A 22,257-nucleotide genomic window follows, 5' to 3' on the forward strand; every position below is an offset into this window, starting at 1 on the left:
TTCCATCTCCTGAGGAAGAACAGGCGTTGGCATGCCTTCTTGGTTACAACGTCGATGTGATGGGACCACCTTAAGTCCTCCATAATGAATACACCCAGGAATTTGAAGCTGCCGACCCTCTCCACCTCAGCCCCTTCGATGTAGATTGGGGTGTGTCCCTCCCCCTGCCGCTTGTTATAATCCACGATAATCTCCTTTGTTTTGCTGATGTTGAGGGAGAGTTTGCTGTACATGCACCATTCCCCTAGGGCTCTTACCTCCTCCCTGTAGCCTGTCTCATCTCCATCTGTGATCAGGTCTACAATGGTGTGGAGATGCCGGAGTTGGACTGGGGTGGACAAATGTAAGAAGTCACACAACACCAGGTTATAGTCCAACAGCTTTATTTGAAATCACAAGCTTTCGGAGCGCTGCTCCTTCTTCAGGTGAAGTGGAGAAATGCATAAAGACACAGCTTATATAGTCAGAGAATTATGTCAGATGTTTACAGGTAACCTTTCCAACTGCCATTTATCGCACCTCGGCAGAGAGATAATCACAGCAGTCAAAGGTGTGAATGGTGTCCAAACAGGTCAGTCAGGGAAACATTACCTCAAAGAACAATGAGGTGGGGTCACAAGGGGTCAAATATTGCAGATGCTGGGGTCTGTATGAAAAACAAAAAAGCAGACAAAAAACATTTTTTTTTTTTGGCTGCAAATCACAGCAGGTCCGGCCGCATCTGTGCAGAGAGAACAAGCCAATGTCGACTCGAGTCTGGATGACCCTGCATCAGGTGGGGTTACATGTAGCGTGACATGAACCCAAGATCTCGGTTGAGGCCGTCCTCATGAGTGCGGAATTTGGCTATCAGTTTCTGCTCGACGATTTTGCATTGTCGTGTGTCTCGAAGGCCACCTTGGAGAATGCTTACCCGAAGATCGGAGGCTGAATGTCCTTGACTGCTGAAGTGTTCCCCGACTGGGAGGGAACACTCCTGCCTGGTGATTGTTGCGCGGTGTCCGTTCATCCGTTGTCGCAGTGTCTGCATGGTCTCGCCGATGTAGCATGCTCCGGGGCATCCTTTCCTGCAACGTATGAGGTAGACAACGTTGGCCGAGTCACATGAGTATGTACCATGTACCTGGTGGGTGGTGTCCTCACGTGTGATGATGGTATCTGTGTTGATGATCTGGCATGTCTTGCAGAGGTTGCTGTGGCAGGGTTGTGTGGTGTCGTGGTCGCTGTTCTCCTGAAAGCTGGGTAATTTGCTGCGAACGATGGTCTGTTTGAGGTTAGGCGGCTGTTTGAAAGCGAGTAGTGGAGGCGTGGGGATGGGCTTAGCGAGGTGTTCGTCGTCATCGATGACATGTTGAAGGCTGCGCAGAAAATTGCGTAGTTTCTCCGCTCCGGGGAAGTACTGGACGACGAAGGGTACTCTGTTGGTTGTGTCCCGTGTTTGTCCTCTGAGGAGGTCTATGCGATTTTTCGCTGTGGCCCGTCGGAACTGTCGATCGACGAGTAGAGCATCATATCCCGTTCTTACAAGGGCGTCTTTCAGTGTCTGTAGGTGTCCATCGCGTTCCTCCTCGTCTGAGCAGATCCTGTGTATTCGCAGGACTTGTCCATAGGGAATGGCTTCTTTAACGTGGTTAGGGTGGAAGCTGGAGAAGTGAAGCATCGTGAGGTTGTCCGTGGGCTTGCGGTAGAGTGAAGTGCTGAGGTGTCCGTCTTTGATGGAGATTCGTGTGTCCAGGAATGAGACTAATTCTGAGGAGTAGTCCATAGTGAGTTTGATGGTGGGATGGAACTTGTTGATGTTATCGTGTAGTCTTTTCAGTGATTCTTCGCCGTGGGACCATAGGAAGAAAATGTCGTCGATGTATCTGGTGTATAGCGTTGGTTGGAGATCCTGTGCAGCGAAGAAGTCTTGCTCGAACTTGTGCATGAAGATATTTGCGTATTGGGGTGCGAATTTGGTCCCCATGGCTGTTCCGTGTGTTTGGGTAAAGAACTGGTTGTCGAAGGTGAAGACATTGTGGTCAAGGATGAAGCGGATGAGTTGTAGGATGGCGTCTGGAGATTGGCTGTTGTTGGTGTTGAGTACTGAGGCTGTCGCAGCGATGCCGTCATCGTGGGGGATACTGGTGTAGAGTGCCGAGACGTCCATCGTGGCGAGGAGTGTTCCTGGTTCAATTGGACATCGGCGAGACCATGCAGACAATGCAACAACGGATGAATGGACACCGCGCAACAATCACCAGGCAGGAGTGTTCCCTCCCAGTCGGGGAACACTTCAGCAGTCAAGGACATCCAGCCTCCGATCTTCGGGTAAGCATTCTCCAAGGTGGCCTTCGAATCACACGACAACGCAAAATCGTCGAGCAGAAACTGATAGCCAAGTTCCGCACTCATGAGGACGGCCTCAACCGAGATCTTGGGTTCATGTGACGCTACATGTAACCCCACCTGATGCAGGGTCATCCAGACTCGAGTCGACATTGGCTTGTTCTCTCTACACAGATGCGGCCGGACCTGCTGTGATTTCCAGCCAAAAAAAAAATGTTTTTTGTCTGTTTTTTTGTTTTTCATACAGACCCCAGCATCTACAATATTTGACCCCTTGTGACCCCACCTCATTGTTCTTTGATGTAATGTTTCCCTGACTGACCTGTTTGGACACCATTCACACCTTTGACTGCTGTGATTATCTCTCTGCCGAGGTGCGATAAATGGCAGTTGGAAAGGTTACCTGTAAACATCTGACATGATTCTCTGACTATATAAGCTGTGTCTTTATGCATTTCTCCACTTCACCTGAAGAAGGAGCAGCACTCTGAAAGCTTGTGATTTCAAATGAAGCTGTTGGACTACAACCTGGTGTTGTGTGACTTCTTACACAGGTCTACAACGGTAGTGGCATCAGCAAACTTGATGATGGAGTTGAAGTTGTGTGTGGCCACGCCATCGTGAGTAAACAGGGAGCACAGAAGGGGACTGAGCACACAACCCTGGGGAGTTCCGTGTTCAGGATCATTGTGGGGGAGTTGTTTCTGCCTATTTTCACCACCTGGTGCCTTCCTGTCAGGAAGTCCAGGGTCCAGTTGCATAGGGAGGTGTTAAGTTCTAGCTCACTGAGCTTATTGACAAGATTGGAGGCGATAATGGTATTGAATGCTGAACTATAATCAATGAACAACATTCACACATAGGTGTTCCTCTTATCCAGCGGTGATAAGGCAGTGTGCAGTACAGTGGCGATGGCATCATCGCTAGATCTGTTTGGGCAGTAGGCAAATTGGAGTGGGTCCAGTGTGTCAGGTAGTAACGAGTTGATGTGGGTTTTGACCAGCCTCTCAAAGCAGTTCATGATGACAGAAGTGAGTGCTATGGGGCGGTAGTCGTTTAAACAGTTTACTTTTGATTATATGGGGACTGGAATAACCGATGTCATCTTGAAGTTGTGGGGACTACAGACTGGTACAGTGAATGGTTGAATACATCCTTAAACACGGCTGCCAGCTGGTCAGCGCCTGCTCTAAGGACACGCCCAGGGATTCCATCTGGACCGGGTGCTTTATGGGTGTTCACTCTCTCAAAGGTCTTGCTCACGTCAGCCACAGAGTTTGACAAGACCCGGTCGTCCTGAGCCGCGGGCGCCCTTGTAACAGGCCAGTTGTTGTTGGCCTGAAACCGGGCGTAAAAAGTGTTAAGCTCATCTGGGAGAGAGGCATTGCTGGGCATGACACAGTTGGGTTTCCCTTTGTAGTCTGTAATAGATTGTAGTCCACTCCACATCCTACGCGAATCTGTGCTGTGATAGTGTGACTCCACTTTGTCCGTGTATTGTCTTTTTGCATTTTTGATGGTTTTTCTGAGGTCGTACCTTGATTTCTTGTACTCGTCCATGTCCCCAGAGTTGAATGCGATGGACCGTGCTTTTAGCATAGCACGGATATTGCCATTTACCCATGGTTTCTGGTAGGGAAATGTTCGTACAACAATCCTCGGAACAACGTCGTCTATGCACTTGTTTATGAAAATAATGACCGAATCTGTATATGTGTTGATGTCATTGTCCAAGGCATTCCGGAACATATCCCAGTCAGTGGAATCAAAGCAGTCTTGTAACATAGCGTCTGATTGATACGACCAGCGTTGTAGAGATCTCATCACAGGCTTTTCCTGTTTCAGTTTCTGCCTATAGGTGGGTAGCAGCAGGATGGAGTTGTGATTTGATTTGCCGAAGGGAGGGCGGGGGAGGGCCTTGTATCTATCCCGGAATGGAGTGTAAATGTGATCTAGTGTGTTCTTGGCTCGAGTTGGGCAGGTGATATGCTGATGGTATTTAGGCAGTGCTTTCCTCAGCTTGGCTTTGTTGAAATCGCCAGCCACGATGAATGCAGCCTCTGGATGGGAACTTTCAAGCCTGCTAATGATCCCATACAGCTCGTTTAGTACCCTATTTGCGTTGGCCTAGTGGTGGAATATACACCACTGTAATTATCACGGATGAGAACTCTCTCAGGAGGTAGAATGGTCGGCATTTGATCATCAGGTGTTCAAGATCGGGTGAACAAGAAGATGTAAGTAGTTCCACGTTGGAACAACAAGAATTGTTGATCATAAAGCATACTCCACCCCCTCTATTCCTCCCCGAGTCTTTTGTTTGGTCTAGCCGGTGAATGTTGAATCCCTCTGGTTGAATGGCCAAAGCTGGTGTCGATGGATCAAGCCAAGTCTCAGTAAAAATCAAGACATTGCAGTTCTTAATGTCTCGCTGTAAGGTGAGCCTCCCTCCTTCGTCCAGCTTATTGTCCAGTGACTGCACATTCGCCAGGAGAATAATCGGAGGGGGGGGGGTGGTGTTCACGTCGCATCAGCTTCACTAATGCACCTGCTCGTCTGCCCCGCTTGCGCCGTCGTCGCGTCCTGATCACAGGAATGAAGTCAGGTAAGCAGGTGGGAGGGTTGATGGTAGTAGCAGCAGAATCACAGTTCGAAAAATCGGGGGTAAGTCCTATATCTCCGGACGATCTTATATCCAGAAGTGATTGACTGTCGTAGCAGATAAGTGAAGAAACAGTACTGACAGAATTGTTTAATAATAACAATAAAATAATTAATAAAGTGGAAAATTGTGGATGAGTTCGTAAAACAGCGGCTACCCTCATGAAACATACAGGTCGTTTAAACAGTAGAATATTGTTTTTAAAACAACTAAACTATTAATAATAAAACTAGAATGCTAAATACTAAACAGTAGAATACTAAAAAACAGCCAGGTTGTGGTCAATGGTTCAGTTTCTGTGTGTTAGGACAGGTGTTGGTCTCTGTGTCAGTTTCTGTGTGTTCGGTCAGGTTTTCGCCAGAGGGTCAATTTTTGGTTGCTCTGTCAGGTGGTGATCAGTAAGTCAGATTCAGTGTTTTCAGTAAGTTTATGGTCAGTGTTCAAGTTTCTGTCGGTTCCATCAGTGTGTAGTCAGTGGGTCAGTTTTTGTTCGTTCGGTCAAGTTGCTTCAGTGGTTCAGTGTCTGTGTGTTCGGTCAGGATTTGTTCAGTTCGTCAGTTTATCTGTGTTTGGCCAGGTTGTGGTCAATGGGTCAGTTTCGGTGTGTTGGGTCAGGTTTTGGTATGAAGTCCCTTTTCTGTGAGCTCGGAGAGGTTCTGGTCAGTGAGTCAGTTTCAGTTTTTTTCATTCAGGTTGTGGTCAGTGGGTCAGTTTCAGTGTTTGTTCAGTCAGGTTGTGGTCCATGGGTCAGTTTATTTGTGTTCGGTCAGATTGTGCTCAGTGGGACATTATCAGTGCTTTCGGTCAGGTTATGTCAGTGGGTCAGCTTCTGTGTGATCGGTCAGCTTGTGTTCAGTGGGTCCGATTCTGTTTGCTCGGACTGGTTGTGGTCAGTGGTTAAGTTTATGTGTGTTCGGTAAGGATTTGGTCAGTGGGTCAATTTCTGAGTCTTCGGTCAGGTTGTGGTCAGTGGGTCAGTTTCTGTGTGTTCGTTCAGGTTGTGGTCAGTGTGCCAGTTTCTGTGTGATCGGTCAGTTGTGGTCAGTGGATCAGTTATTTTGTGGTTGGTCAGGATCTGTTCAGTGGGTCCGTTTCTGTGTGCTAGATCAGGTTGTGGTCAGTGGGTTTCTTTCTGTGTGTTTGTTCAGGTTGTGGTCATTGTGTCAGTGTCTGTGTGTTTTGTCAGGTTGTGGTCAGTCGTCATTTTCTATGTGTTCACTCAGGTCTAGGTCACTGAGTCAATTTTTGTGTGTTCAGTCAGGTTAAGATCAGTGTGACAGTTTCTGCATGTTCGGTCAGGTTGTTGGCAGTGTGTCATTTTCTGTGTGTTTCATCAGGTTGTGGTCAGTGGGTGAGTTTGTGTGTGTTTGGTCAGGTTGTGGTCAGTGGGTCAGTTACTGTGTGCTCGGTCAGGTTTTGGTCAGTGTGTCAGATTCTATGAGTTCGTTCAGGAGGTGTTCAGTGGGTCAGTTTCTGTGTGTTCAGTCAGGTTGTGGTCAGTGGATCAATTTCTGTCGATTCCTTCCGTTTGTGGTCAGTGGGACAGATTCTGTGTGTTCAGTCATGTAATTGTCAGTGTTCCAGGTCATGTGTGTTCGGTCAGGATTTGTTCAGTTGATCACTTTCTGTGTGTTTGGCCAGGTTGTGGCCAATGGGTCAGTTTCAGTGTGCTCGGTGAGATAGTGGTCAGTGTGTGAGATTCAGTGTTTGTTCAGTCAGGTTGTGGTCAACGGGTCAGTGTCTGTGTGCTTGGGCATTTTGAGTTATGTGGGTCAGTTTCTGTGTGTTTGGTCAGGATTTGGTCCGTGGGTCAATTTTTGGTTCTCAGTAAGTATGTGGACCGTGGGTCAGTTTATGTGTGCTCGGAAAGGTGGTGATCAGTGGGACAGTTTCTGTGTTTTCGGGCAGTAGGTGAACAGTGGGTCAGTTTCTGTCTGTTCAGTCATGTTGTTGTCAGTGGATCAGTTTCTGTGCGTTCCGTCAGTGTGTGGTCAGTCGGACAGTTTCTGTATGCTCGTTCAAGTTATTGTCATTGGGTCAGTTTCTGTGTGTTCGGTCCGTATTTGTTCAGCTGGCCACTTTCTGAGTGTTTCGCCAGGTTGTGGTCAATGGTTCAGTTTTGTTGTGTACAGTCAGGTTGTGCTCAGTGGGTCAGTTCCTGTGTGTGCATTCATGTTAATTTCAGTGGGTTAGTTTCTGTGTGTTCGTTCATGTTGTGGTCAATGGGGAAGTTTCTGTGTGTTCGGTCAGGTTGTCGCCAGTGGGTCAATTTTTGTTTGCTCGGTCAGGTTGTGGTCAGTTAGTCAGTTTCAGTGTGTTCAGTCAGTTTATGGTCAGTGGATACGTTTCTGTGGGTTCCATCAGTGTGTGGTCAGTGGGTCAGTTTCTGTTTGTTTGGTGAAGTTGTTTATGTGGTTCAGTTTCTGTGTGTTCGGTCAGGATGTGTTCAGTTGGTCAGTTTCTGTGTTTTCGGCCAGGTTGTCGTCAATGGGTAAGTTTCGTTGTGTTGGGTCAGGTTTTGGTAGGAAGGACCTTTTCTGTGAGCTCGGTCAGGTTGTGGTCAGTGGGTTATTTACAGTTTTTGTTCATTTAGTTTGTGGTCAGTGGGTCAGTTTCAGTGTTTGTTCAGTCACGTTGTGTTCCATGGGTCAGTTTCTGTGTGTTCGGTCAGTTTGTGCTCAGTGTGACATTATCAGTGCATTCGGTCAGGTTGTGGCCAGTGGGTCATTTCCTGCGTGATCGATCAGGTTGTGTTCAGTGGGTCAGCTTCTGTGTGTTCGGTCAGTTTGTGGTCTGTGGGTCCGGTTATGTATGCTCGGTCTGGTTGTGGTCAGTGGGTCAGATTCTGTGTGTTCGATCAGGATTTGGTCAGTGGGTCTGTTTCTGTGTGTTTGGCCAAGATGTAGTCAGTGGGTCAGTTTATGTGTGTTCAGTCAGGATTTGTTCACTGCGTCAGTTTCTGTGTGTTCGTTAAGGTAGTGGTCAGCGTGGCAGTTTCTGTGTGATCGGTCAGTTGTGGTCAGTGGGTCAGTTTCTATGTGTTAGGTCAGGATGTGTTCAGTGGGTCAGTTTTGGCGTGCTAGATAAGATTGTCGTCAGTGGGTCCCTTTCTGTGTGTTTGTTCAGGTTGTGGTCATTGTGTCAGTTTATGTGTCTTTTGTCAGGATGTGGTCAGTGGGTCATTTTCTGTATGTTCAGTCAGGACTTGGTCACTGTGTCAGTTTTTGCGTGTTCAGTCAGTGTGAGATCAGGTTGACAGTTTCTGTGTTTTCAGTCAGGTTGTGGTCAGTGGGTCCGTTTATGTGTGTATCTTCAGAATGTTGTCAGTGGGTGAGTTTCTGTGTGTTCGGCCAGGATTTGTTCAGTGGGTCAGATTCTATGTGTTCTGCCAGGTTCTGGTCAGTGGGACAGTTTCTGTGTGCTCAGTCTGGCTGTGGTAGGTGGGCCAGTTTCTCTGTGTTCCATCAGGTTGGGGTTAGTGGATCAGTTTCTGTGTGTTCGGTCAGTTTGTGGTCATTGGTCAGTTTGTGTGTGTTCAGCCAGGTTGTGTTCATGAGTCTGTTTCTGTGTCTTCAGCCAGGTTTTTGTCAGTGGGTCAGTTTCTGTGTGTATTGACAGGTGCTGGTCTACGGGTCACTTTTTGCATGTTTGGTCAGGTTGTCGTCAGTGGGTCAATTCCTGTGTGTTCATTCAAGTTGTGGTCAGTGTGTCAGTTTCTGTGTGTTCGGTCAGTTTGTGGTCAGCTGCTCAGTTTCTGTGTGGTCGATCAGGTTGTGGTCAGTGGGTCCGTTTCTGTGTGTTTGGTCAGGTTGTGGTCAGTGAGTCAGGATCTGTGTGTTCGGTAAGGTTGTGGTCAGTGGGTGAGTTTGTGTGTGTTTGGTCAGGTTGTGGTCACTGGGTCAGTTACTGTGTGCTCGGTCAGATTTTTGTCAGTGGGTCATATTCTGTGAGTCCGTTCAGAATGTGTTAAGTGGGTCAGTTTCTGTGTGTTCAGTCAGGTTGTGGTCAGTGGAACAATTTCTGTCGATTCCTTCAGTTTGTGGTCAGTGGGTCAGTTTCTGTGTGTTCAGTCAAGTTTTTGTTAGTGTCCCAGTTTCTGTGTGTTCGGTCAGGATTTGCTCAGTGTGTCAGTTCCTATGTACTCGGTCAGGTTGTGTTCAATGGGTCAATTTTTGTCTGTTCGGCCAGGATTTGTACAGTGGGTCAGATTATATGTGTTCTGTCAGGTTCTGGTCAGTGGGACAGTTTCTGTGTGCTCAGTCTGGCTGTGGTATGTGGGCCAGTTTATCTGTGTTCCATCAGGTTGTGGTTAGTGGGTCAGTTTCTGTTTGTTCGGTCAGTTTGTGGTCATTGGTCAGTTTGTGTGTGTTCGGCCAGGTTGTGTTCATGAGTGAATTTCTGTGTCTTCAGCCAGGTTGTTGTCAGTGGGTCAGTATCTGTGTGTTTTGACAGGTGCTGGTCTATGGGTCACTTTCTGCGTGTTTGGTCAGGTTGTCGCCAGTGGGTCAATTCCTGTGTGTTCATTCAAGTTGTGGTCAGCGTGACAGTTTCTGAGTGCTCAGTCAGGAGTTGGTCATTGTATCAGTTTCTGTGTGTTCGGTCAGGTTGTGATCAATGGGTCAGTTTCTGTTTGTTCACTCAGGTTGTGGTTATTTTGTCAGTTTCGGTGTGTTCAGTCAGGTTGTTGTCAGTGGGTTAGTTTCTCTGTGTTGGGACAGGCTGTTGTCAATGGGTCAGTTTCTGTATTGTGAGTCAGGATTTGGTCAGTGTTTCAGTTTCTGTCTGATCGGTCAGGATGTGTTCCATGCGTAAGTTTCTGTGTGTGTGGTCAAACTGTTATCAGTGGGTCACTTACTGTGTGCTGGACAGGTGGTGGTCAGTGGGTCAGGTTCTGTGTGTTCGGAGAGGCGGTGATCAGTAAGTCAGTTTCTGTGTGTTCTGTCAGGTTGTGGTCAGTGAATCATTATCTGTGTGTTTGCTCAGGTTGTGGTCATTTGGTCACTTTCTGTGTGTTCAGTCAGGGTCTGGTCAGTGCGTCAGTTTCTCTGTGCACCGTCAGGTTGTTGTCAGTGGTTCAGTTTTGGCGTACTCGGTGAGGTTGTGGTCACTTGGTCACTTTGAGTGTATTGGGTCAGATTGTGGTCAATGGGCCAGTGTTTGTCTGTTCGGAGAAGTTGTTTTTAGTGTGTCAATTTCCATGTGTTCGGTCCGAATATGGTCAGTTGGTCAGTTTCTGTGTGTTCAGTCAATTTGTGGTCAGCGGATCAGTTTCTGTGGGTTCCGTCATTGTGTGGTCAGTAGGTCAGTTTCTGTCTGTTCCGTCAAGTTGTTGTCAGATGTTCAGTTTCTGTGTGTTCTGTCAGGATTTGTTCATTTGGTCAGTTGCTGTGTGTTTGGCCAGGTTGCGGTCAATGGGTCGGTTTTTGTGTTCGGTCAGGTTGTGCTTGGAAGGTCAGTTTTTGTGTGCTTCGTCATGTTATGGTCAGTGGTTCAGTTTCAGTGTTTTTTCGGTCAGGTTGTGGTCAATGTGTCAGTTTCTGTTTGTTCGGTCAGGTTGTCGTCAGTTTGTCACATTCTGTGTGTTTGGTCAGGTTGTGGTCAGTGGGTCTGTTTCTGTGTTCTCGGTCAGGTTGTGCCCAGTGGATATATTTCTGTCAGTTTCGTCAGTGTGTGGTCCGTGGATCAGTTTCTGTGTGTTCAGTCAAGTTGTCAGGATTTTATCAGTTGGTCAGTTTCTGTGTGATTGTAGAGGTTGTGGTCAATGGGTCGGTTACTCTGTGTTCGCTCAGGTTGTGGTTTGAAGGTCAGTTTTTGTGTGCTCTATCATGTTTTGATCAGTGGGTCAGTTTCAGTGTTTGTTCGGTCAGGTTGTGGTCAATGGGTCAGTTTCTGTGTGTTCGGTCATGTTCTGGTCAGTGAGTCAGTTTCTCTGTGCACCGTCAGGTTGTATCAGTGGTTCAGTTTTGGTGTACTCGGTCAGGTTGTGGTCATTTGGTCACTGTGAGTGTATTGGGTCAGATTGTGGTCAATGGGTCAGTGTTTCTCTGTTCGGACAAATTGTGGTCAGTGTGTCAATTTCTGTGTGTTTGGTCCAATATGGTCAGTTAGTCAGTTTCTGTGTGTTCAGTCAGTTTGTGGTCAGCGGATCAGTTTCTGTGGGTTCCATCATTTTGTGGTCAGTGGGTCAGTTTCTGTCTGTTCCGTCAAGTTGTTGTCCAATGTTCATTTTCTGTGTGTTCTGTCAGGATTTGTTCATTTGGTCATTTGCTGTGTGTTTGGCCAGGTTTCGGTGAATGGGTCGGTTTCTGTGTGTTCGGTCAGCTTGTGGTAGGTAGATCAGTTTCTGTGTGCTTGGTCATGTTATGGTCAGTGGGTCAGTTTCAGTGTTTTTTCGGTCAGGTTGTGGTCAATGTGTCAGTTTCTGTTTGTTCGGTCAGGTTGTCATCAGTTTGTCAGATTCTGTGTGTTTGGTCAGGTTGTGGTCAGTGGGTCAGTTTCTGTGTGCTCGGTCAGTTTGTGCCCAGTGGGTTTGTTTATGGGTGTTCGGTCAGGTTGTGGTCAGTGGATAATTTTCTGTCAGTTCTGTCAGTGTGTGGTCCGTGGATCAATTTCTGTGTGTTCAGCCAAGTTGTCAGGATTTGTTCAGTTGGTCAGGTTGTGGTCAATGGGTCGGTTGCTTTGTGTTCACTCAGGTTGTGGTTGGAAGATCAGTTTCTGTGTGCTCTCTCATGTTTTGGTCAGTGGGTCAGTTTCAGTGATTGTTCGGTCAGGTTGTGGTCAATGGGTCAGTTTCTGTCTGTTCGGTCAGGTTGTGGTCAGTGGATCATATCCTGTGTTTTCGGTCTGGATATGTCAGTGTGTGATACTCTGCATGTTCGGTCAGGTTGTGGTCAGTTGCTCAGTCTGGTTGAGTTCGGTCAGTATGTGGTCAGTGGGCCAGTTTTTGTTTGTTCGATCAGGTTGTGGTCAGTGGGTCAGTTTGTATGTGATTGGTCAGTTTGTGGCCAGTTGCTCAGTTACTGCGTGCTCTCTCAGGTTGTGCTCAGTGGGTCAGTTTCACTGTGTACGTTCAGTATTTGTTCAGTGTGTCAGTTTCTGTGTGCTCGTTCAGGTTGTGGTCATTGTGTCAGGTTCCGTGTTTTCTGTCAGGTTGTGGTCAGTGGGTCAGTTTCTGTGTGTTCAGCCAGGTTGTTGACAGTGGGTCAGGTACTTTGTGTTTGGTCATGTTGTGGTCAGTCGGTCAGTTTCTATGTCTTCGCTCAGGTCATGGCCAGAAGGTCAGTTTCTGCATGTTTTGTCAGGTTGTGGTCAGTGGCTCAGTCTGGTTCAGTTCGGTCAGGTTGTGGTCAATGGGCCAGTTTCTATTTGTTCTGTCATGTGTTGTCAGTGGGTCAGTTTCTGTGTGTTCAGTCAGGTTCTGCTCAGTGGGTCAGTTTCTGTGTGTTCAGTCAGATTGTGGTCAGTGGGTCAGTTTATATGTGATTGGTCAGAATGTGGTCAGTTGCTCAATTTCTGTGTGCTCGTTCAATTTGTGGTCAGTGGGTCAGTTTCTTTGTGTTTGGTAAGGCTGTGGTCAGAGTGTCAGTTTTTGTGTTTTTGATCAGGTTCTGGTCCGTTGGTCAGTTTCTGTGTGTTCGGTCAGGTTGTGTTCAGTTGGCCAGTTTCTGCATGTCCGGCCAGGTTATCATCAGAAGGTCAGTTTCTGAGTTTTGGGCAGGCTGTGATCAGTGGTTCAGTTTGGTTGACTTTGGTCAGTATGTGGTCAGTGGATCAGTTTCTGTTTGTTTGGAAAGGTGGTGGTTAGTGGGTCAGTTTCTGTGTGATAGTACAGGTTGCCGTCAGTGTGTCAGTTGCTGTGTGGTCTGTCAGGTTGTGGTCAGTGGGTCAGTTTCTGAGTGTTCGGTCAATTTGTGGTCAGTGGGTCAGTTTATGTGTGATCGGACATGTTGTGGTCAGTGGTTTTGTTTCTGTGTGTTTGGTCATGTTGTGGTTAGTGGGCCAGTTTCTGTGTGTTTTGTCAGGTTGTGGTCAGTGGGTCAGTTTCTGTGTGTTCAGTCAGGACTTGGTCACTGTGTCAGTTTATGTTTGATCAGCCAGGTTGTGGTCAGTGGGTCAGTTTCTGTGCTTTCGGTCTGGTTGTGGTCAGTGGGTTCGTTTCTGTGTGTTCGGTCACTTTTTGGTCAGTATGTCAGTTTATGTGTGTTCAGTCACGTTGTGGTTAGTGTATCAGAATCAGTATGTTCGATCAGGTTGTGGACAGTGTGTCAGTTACTTTGTGATCGGTCAGGTTGTGGTAAGTGAGCCAATTTATGTGTGTTACGTCTGGTTGTCTTCAGTGATTCAGTTTCTTTGTGTTTGTTCAAGTTTTGGTCAGTGGGTCAGTTCTGTGTGCTCAGTAAGGTTGTTGTCATTTTGTCAGATTCTGTGAGTTCGGTCATGTTGTGTCCGATGGGTCAGTTTCTGTGAGTTTGTTCAGGTTGAGCTCATTGTGCCAGTCTTTGTGTGCTCGGTCAGTTTGTGGTCAGTGGGTTTGTTTCTTTGTTTTCGGTCAGTTTGTGGTCAGTGGATCATTTTCTGTCAGTGCCATCAGTGTTTGATCAGTGGTACAGTTTATCTGTGTTCGGTTAAGTTGTTGTCAGTGGGTCAGTTTCTGTTTCTTCAGTCATGATTTGTTCAGTTGGTCACTTTCTGTGTGTTTGTTCAGGTTGTGGTCAATGGGTCACTTTCGGTGTCTTAGGTCAGTTTGTGGTCAGTGTGAGAGTTTCAGTGTTTGTTCCATCAGGTTTTAGTCAATGGGTCAGTTTCTGTGTGTTCTTTCAGATTGTGATCATTTGGTCACTTTCTTTGTGATCGGTCAGCTTGTGGTCAGTGGGTCAGAAGCAAATAGATTTCAGGTGGATGCCTACCCGCACTTGATGCTGTGGGTTCCTGAACATGTCCTTTGTGATCCCGCCTAAAAAATGTCATCTTGTACGAAAAGATGCCTGGCGTGGAAGTGACCTGAATTTCAAAGAAGCAAGGAGGAAAGACTGCATTGTTCTGCTTGCTGGCAGGACGCTTTTCGCAGTTTCCCTGGTGGTATAGTGGTTCGGATTCGGCGCTTTCACCACCGCGACCCGAATTCGATTACCCGGTCAGGAAAATAGTGCGTTTTCTGGCAGTTTAAAATGCCAGCAATCAAAGCCCCCGCGCGAAACAATGCATCAACTTTTCAACTTTCCACACCGCTGCTGTTGCCTCAACAATCAGCAGCGCATCATTCGGTATCGAGGTGCAACATTCACTTGCCTTGCCTTCTGTAAAATGCCTGCTGTTTCAAAGTCAGCAGGAAATGACATTGGGAACAAGACACTTGAAATGCCCACATTTATGTGTACCTCACAGTGTCAGAACAGTCACGGTGATTATCCGCCTTACATGTATTATTTTGCCGAATTCATCGCCCTAACAAACTTAGCTGATCACATCACGGCTATCAGTCAACTCATTGCCAGTGTGAAAAATGCCACATAAGCAAAGTGTGCAAGACTCGAATGACAGAGTACCTGGGCCGTGATAACTTATCCTGATATTCATGAGGCCTTAACATTCACTGCATAAGACAATTCTACCTCTGGTTACCATCCCTTCTGCCATTGGAAAGCGTTTGTCTTTATTTCCTCTATCAAAACCCACTGTAATATTGCAAGCCTCTATTAAATTTCCTCTTAGCCTCCAGGGGAAAGCAATCCCAGCTTCTCCACACAATCAACACAACTGAAGTCGCTTGTCCATCGGGCCACACTCTAAGCCGTCAAACGGGTTCTGTATGTCTGAAAGACATATATTTCAGCTACAGGGGAGTGAAGGGTTATGGGGAGTGGGCGGCAAAGTTGCGTTGTGTATGTTAGCTGTATATTAGCTGTATCTGTGCAACTGGATCAAGTGTATGAATGTTCTGCTCCTGTTCCTGTGCAACAGCTTTCAGGGGCTGAATGGCATCCTGTTCCTGTGTAACAGGCTCGATTCTTACTCTGACAGACATTACATTGCTCACTTCCTCGTTAGTATAGTTGTGAGTATCCCCACCTGTCACGCGGGAGACCGGAGTGAAATTCCCCGACGGGGAGGAATTTTAACATCCCCAATTTTAAACCTTTGGGCAGCACTTTAACGTGCTCCTTGGAAAAGATCAACATCGAAAAATTGAACCTAAAATAATTTTAAACGGTGAGGAACTGAAAAAAGCCTCCTGCATCAATTCCTCGTTAGCATAGTGTTCTCCTTCTGGTTGTCTTTTGTGCGGGGCACTGTGGAACGAGAGAGGACAGGGAAATGCAGATAACAGCGGGAGAAAGCAAGTCTGATCTTGCAAGGGGACAGCACTGGCACGATTGGCCGAATGGCCTCACACTGTACTGCAAGCTTCCATGAATCATATGGATATCTGAGACATACACACACAAAGTGAGCACACATCTGTGTTCGTGTATGTGTTTGAGTCTTTGTCTCAAGCAGTGCATTATTATTTCCTCTGTGTTGTCCTTGATATTATGGTGCTGGTTATTCAATATCCCGACGGCTTTTCTCTGACTGTGTATCACTGAGAAAAGCACAGAAGCAAATAGATTTCAGGTGGACGCCTAGCCGCAATTGATGCTGTGGTATCTTGAACATGTCGTTTGTGATCTCGCCTAAAAAATGACATCTTGTACGAAAAGTTTCCCTGGCGCGAAAGTGACCTGAATTTCAAAGCAGCAAGGAGGAAAGACTGCATTGTTCTGCTTGCTGGCAGGATGCTTTCCGCAGCTTCCCTGGTGGTCTAGTGGTTAGGATTCGGCGCTTTCACCACCGCGGCCCGGGTTCGATTCCCGGTCAGGGAACCAGTGCTTTTTCTGATTGTTTGAAATGCCAGCAATCAAAGCACCCGCGCGAAACAATGCTTGCACCTCATCAACCTTTCAACTTTCCACGCTGCTGTTGCCTCAACAGTCAGCAGCGCAACATTCGGTACCGAGGTGCAACATTCACTTCCTTGCCTTCTGTAAAATGCCTGCTGTTTCAAAGTCAGCAGGAAATGACATTGGGAACAAGACACCTTAAATGCCCACATTTATGTGTACCTCACAGTGTCAGGACAGTCACGGTTATTATCCGCCTTCCATGTGTTATTTTGCCGACTGCATCTCCCTAACAAACTTAGCACGGCTATCAGTCAACTCATTGCCAGTGTGAAGAATGCCACATTAGCTACGTGTGCAAGACTCGAATGACAGAGTACCTGGGCCGTGATAATTTATCCTGATATTCATGAGGCCTTAACATTCGCTGCATAAGACAATTCTACCTCTGGTTACCATTCCTCCTGCCATTGGAAAGCGGTTGTCTTTATTTCCTCTATCAAAAGCCATTGAAATTTTGCAAGCCTTTATTAAATTTCCTCTTAGCCTCCAGAGGAAAGCAATTCCAGCTTGTCCACACCATCAACATAACTGAAGTCGCTTGTCCCTCGGGCCACACTGTAAGACGTCAAACGAGTTCTGTATGTCGGGGAGTCAAGGGTTATGGGGAGCGGGCGGAAAAGTTGCGTTGTGTCGAAGATCTCATCAGCCACGAAATTATTAAATGGCGGGGCTCGAGGGGCCGAATGGCCCAATCCTGCTCCTATTTATTCTTTTGTGGAAGGTTAGTTTCTTAATTATGTAATTTTTGAGCAGCTAAACAACGTTGGAAGGAAACTCCCACGGCACCTAGAAAAGTGCAAAATCTTAGCTCTGCCGTGAGCTCATGCACCTGAGAGGTTAACCCTGTAATTCTCTGTCCACAGATCTTCCAGGACCTTCGAAGTGTTTCCAGCATTTAGTCAACAATTCCAGATGCAGTATCTGCTGCATTTAGCTTTTTATGTTAACGCAGTGTCCCCGCTTGTATTAACAAAAGCCAAAAATAAATTGTAGCTACCAGTAAATGGAATTTGTTAACTCGGCGTGCATTGGTGGTTCAGGGGTAGAATTCTCGCTTCCCACGCGGGTGACCCGGGTTCGATTCCCGGCCAATGCAGGTTAACATATTAAACAATTCATTTCATAGCAAACACATCACTTGAGCATAAATAATATATTAGCTGTATCTGTGCAACTGGATCAAGGGAATGAATGTTCTGCTCCTGTTCCTGTGCAACAGTTTTCAGAGACTGAATGGCATTCTGTTTCTGTGTAACAGGCTCGATTCTTACTCTGACAGACATTACATTGCTCACTTCCTCGTTAGTATAGTTGTGAGTATCCCCACCTGTCACGCGGGAGACCGGGGTGAAATTCCCCGACGGGGAGGAATTTTAACATCCCCAATTTTAAACCTTTGGGCAGCACCTTAACGTGCTCCTTGGAAAAGATCAACAGCGAAAAATTGAACCTAAAATAATTTTAAACGGTGAGGAACTGTATAAAAAGCTCCTGCATCAATTCCTCGTTAGCATAGTGTTCTCCTTCTGTTTGTCTTTTGTGCGGGGCACTGCGGAACGAGAGAGGACAGGGAAATGCAGATAACAGCGGGAGAAAGCACGTCTGATCTTTCAAGGGGACAGCACTGGCACGATTGGCCGAATGGCCTCATACTGTACTGCAAGCTTCCATAAATCATATGGATATCTGAGACATACCCACACAAAGTGAGCACACATCTGTGTTCGTGTATGTGTTTGAGCCTTTGTCTCAAGCAGTGCATTACTATTTCCTCTGTGTTGTCCTTGATATTTTGGTGCTGATTATTCAATATCCCGACGGCTTTTCTCTGACTATGTATCACTGAGAAAAGCACAGAAGCAAATAGATTTCAGGTGGACGCCTACCCGCAATTGATGCTGTGGTTTCTTGAACATGTCGTTTGTGATCTCGCCGAAAAAATGTGATCTGGTACGAAAGGTTTGCCTGGCGCGAAAGTGACCTGAATTTCAAAGCAGCAAGGAGGAAAGACTGCATTGTTCTGCTTGCTGGCAGGATGCTTTCCACACCTTTCCTGGTGGTCTAGTGGTTAGGATTCGGCGCTTTCACATAAGAAATAGGAGCAGGAGTAGGCCAATCGGCCCCTCGAGCCTGCTCCACCATTCAATAAGATCATGGCTGATCTGATCCTAACCTCAAATCTTCTATCACTCTGCATCCACCCGAACCCATGTGATCTCCCGGGAGAGGCGAAAAACCAGATAAAGACCCAATGGCCAATTTGGGAGAAAAAAATCTGGGAAATTCCTCTCCGACCCATCTAGGCGATCGAAATTCTTCCAGGAGATCACTCTGTCCCTATATTTTCTACAGTACTTACCTTCTGTAAAGGCGATCTCCACCCCAGCCAGGAACAGGAATAAAACCATCTCCTGAAATCTAACAGAATTCGAACACAGTAGGAGCAGAACAAGGCTACACGGCCCCTGGGCCCGCTCCACTACCCACAGGGCCATGACCATTCCGAACCCAGACTCATGTCCAATTTCCTGCCCGCTCCCCGTAACCCTTAATTCCCTTTACTTCTAGGAAACTATCTATTACTGTTTTAAATTTATTTAATGATGTAGCTTCCACAGCTTTCTGGGGCAGCAAATTCCACAAACCTACCACCCTCACCGCGGCGGCCCGGGTTCGATTCCCGGTCAGTGGAAGCAGTGCTTTTTCTGGCTGTTTGAAATGCCAGCAATCAAAGCACCCGCGCGAAACAATGCTTGCACCTCATCAACCTTTCAACTTTCCACGCTGCTGTTGCCTCAACAGTCAGCAGCGCAACTTTCGGTACCGAGGTGCAACATTCACTTCCTTGCCTTCTGTAAAATGCCTGCTGTTTCAAAGTCAGCAGGAAATGACATTGGAAACAAGACACCTTAAATGCCCACATTTATGTGTACCTCACAGTGTCAGAACAGCCACGGTTATTATCCGCCTTCCATGTATTATTTTGCCGACTGCATCTCCCTAACAAACTTAGCTGATCACAGCACGGCTATCAGTCAACTCATTGCCAGTGTGAAGAATGCCACATTAGCTACGTGTGCAAGACTCGAATGACAGAGTACCTGGGCCGTGATAATTTATCCTGATATTCATGAGGCCTTAACATTCGCTGCTTAAGACAATTCTACCTCTGGTTACCATCCCTCCTGCCATTGGAAAGCGGTTGTCTTTATTTTCTCTATCAAAAGCCATTGAAATTTTGCAAGCCTTTATTAAATTTCCTCTTAGCCTCCAGAGGAAAGCAATTCCAGCTTGTCCACACCATCAACATAACTGAAGTCGCTTGTCCCTCGGGCCACACTGTAAGACGTCAAACGAGTTCTGTATGTCGGGGAGTCAAGGGTTATGGGGAGCGGGCGGAAAAGTTGCGTTGTGTCGAAGATCTCATCAGCCACGAAATTATTAAATGGCGGGGCTCGAGGGGCCGAATGGCCCAATCCTGCTCCTATTTATTCTTTTGGGGAAGGTTAGTTTCTTAATTATGTAATTTTTGAGCAGCTAAACAACGTTGGAAGGAAACTCCCACGGCACCTAGAAAAGTGCAAAATCTTAGCTCTGCCGTGAGCTCATGCACCTGAGAGGTTAACACTGTAATTCTCTGTCCACAGATCTTCCAGGACCTTCGAAGTGTTTCCAGCATTTAGTCAACAATTCCAGATGCAGTATCTGCTGCATTTAGCTTTTTATGTTAACGCAGTGTCCCCGCTTGTATTAACAAAAGCCAAAAATAAATTGTAGCTACTAGAAAAAGGAATTTGCTAACTCGGCGTGCATTGGTGGTTCAGGGGTAGAATTCTCGCCTCCCACGCGGGTGACCCGGGTTCGATTCCCGGCCAATGCAGGTTAACATTTTAAACAATTCATTTCATAGCAAACACATCACTTGAGCATAAATAATATATTAGCTGTATCTGTGCAACTGGATCAAGGGAATGAATGTTCTGCTCCTGTTCCTGTGCAACAGTTTTAAGGGCTGAATGGCATCCTGTTTCTGTGTAACAGGCTCGATTCTTACTCTGACAGACATTACATTGCTCACTTCCTCGTTAGTATAGTTGTGAGTATCCCCACCTGTCACGCGGGAGACCGGGGTGAAATTCCCCGACGGGGAGGAATTTTAACATCCCCAATTTTAAACCTTAGGGCAGCACCTTAACGTGCTCCTTGGAAAAGATCAACAGCGAAAAATTGAACCTAAAATAATTTTAAACGGTGAGGAACTGTATAAAAGGCTCCTGCATCAATTCCTCGTTAGCATAGTGTTCTCCTGTTTGTCTTTTGTGCGGGGCACTGCGGAACGATAGAGGACAGGGAAATGCAGATAACAGCGGGAGAAAGCACGTCTGAACTTTCAAGGGGACAGCACTGGCACGATTGGCCGAATGGCCTCATACTGTACTGCAAGCTTCCATGAATCATATGGATATCTGAGACATACCCACACAAAGTGAGCTCACATCTGTGCTCGTGTATGTGTTTGAGCCTTTGTCTCAAGCAGTGCATTACTATTTCCTCTGTGTTGTCCTTGATATTTTGGTGCTGATTATTCAATATCCCGACGGCTTTTCTCTGACTATGTATCACTGAGAAAAGCACAGAAGCAAATAGATTTCAGGTGGACGCCTACCCGCAATTGATGCTGTGGTTTCTTGAACATGTCGTTTGTGATTTGGCTTAAATAATGAAATCTTGTACGAAAAGTTTGCCTGGCGCGAAAGTGACCTGAATTTCAAAGCAGCAAGGAGGAAAGACTGCATTGTTCTGCTTGCTGGCAGGATGCTTTCCGCAACTTCCCTGGTGGCCTCGTGGTTAGGATTCGGCGCTTTCACCGCTGCGGCCCGGGCTCGATTCCCGGTCAGGAAACCAGTACTTTTTCTGGCTGTTTGAAATGCCAGCAATCAAAGCACCCGCGCGAAACAATGCTTGCACCTCATCAACCTTTCAACTTTCCACGCTGCTGTTGCCTCAACAGTCAGCAGCGCAACATTCGGTACCGGGGTGCAACATTCACTTCCTTGCCTTCTGTAAAATGCCTGCTGTTTCAAAGTCAGCAGGAAATGACTTTGGGAACAAGACACCTTAAATGCCCACATTTATGTGTACCTCACAGTGTCAGAACAGTCACGGTTGTTATCCGCCTTCCATGTATTATTTTGCCGACTGCATCTCCCTAACAAACTTAGCTGATCACAGCACGGCTATCAGTCAACTCATTGCCAGTGTGAAGAATGCCACATTAGCTACGTGTGCAAGACTCGAATGACAGAGTATCTGGGCCGTGATAATTTATCCTGATATTCATGAGGCCTTAACATTCGCTGCATAAGACAATTCTACCTTTGGTTACCATCCCTCCTGCCATTGGAAAGCGTTTGTCTTTATTTCCTCTATCAAAACCCATTGTAATTTTGCAAGCCTTTATTAAATTTCCTCTTAGCCTCCAGAGGAAAGCAATTCCAGCTTGTCCACACCATCAACATAACTGAAGTCGCTTGTCCCTCGGGCCACACTGTAAGACGTCAAACGAGTTCTGTATGTCGGGGAGTCAAGGGTTATGGGGAGCGGGCGGAAAAGTTGCGTTGTGTCGAAGATCTCATCAGCCACGAACTTATTAAATGGCGGGGCTCGAGGGGCCGAATGGCCCAATCCTGCTCCTATTTATTCTTTTGGGGAAGGTTAGTTTATTAATTATGAAATTTTTGAGCAGCTAAACAACTTTGGAAGGAAACTCCCACGGCACCAAGAAAAGTGCAAAATCTTAGCTCTGCCGTGAGCTCATGCAACTGAGAGGTTTACCCTACGATTCTCTGTCCACAGATCTTCCAGGATCTTCGAAGTGTTTCCAGCATTTAGTCAACAATTCCAGATGCAGTATCTGCTGCATTTTGCTATTTATGTTAACGCAGTGTCCCCGCTTGTGTTAACAAAAGCCAAAAATAAATTGTAGCTACCAGAAAATGGAATTTGCTTACTCGGTGTGCATTGGTGGTTCAGGGGTAGAATTCTCGCCTGCCACGTAGAGGACCCGGGTTCGATTCCCGGCCAATGCAGGTTAACATTTTAAATAATTAATTTCATAGCAAACACATCACTTGAGCATAAATAATATATTAGCTGTATCTGTGCAATTGGATCAAGGGTATGAATGTTCTGCTCCTGTTCTTGTGCAACAATTTTCAGGGGCTGAATGGCATCCTGTTCCTGTGCAACAGGCTCGATTCTTACTCTGACAGACATTACATTGCTCACTTCCTCGTTAGTATACTTGTGAGTATCCCCACCTGT

General features: G+C 46.6%; 2 non-coding genes across 2 annotated transcripts; both read left to right on the forward strand.

Annotated features, from left to right (window-relative positions):
• Positions 1 to 16,958: 16,958 nt before the first annotated feature.
• On the forward strand, positions 16,959 to 17,029 carry trnag-ccc (transfer RNA glycine (anticodon CCC)). Its single transcript has one exon. It is a non-coding gene; the product is annotated as a tRNA-Gly (tRNA).
• Positions 17,030 to 19,742: 2,713 nt separating this feature from the next.
• trnag-ccc (transfer RNA glycine (anticodon CCC)) lies at positions 19,743 to 19,813 on the forward strand. Its single transcript has one exon. It is a non-coding gene; the product is annotated as a tRNA-Gly (tRNA).
• Positions 19,814 to 22,257: the final 2,444 nt, after the last annotated feature.

This window comes from Somniosus microcephalus, unplaced genomic scaffold, assembly GCF_052327205.1.
Source record: "Somniosus microcephalus isolate GS21.2 unplaced genomic scaffold, FLI_Smic_1.0 unresolved_chr8, whole genome shotgun sequence".
Classification (NCBI taxonomy): Eukaryota; Metazoa; Chordata; class Chondrichthyes; order Squaliformes; family Somniosidae; genus Somniosus; species Somniosus microcephalus.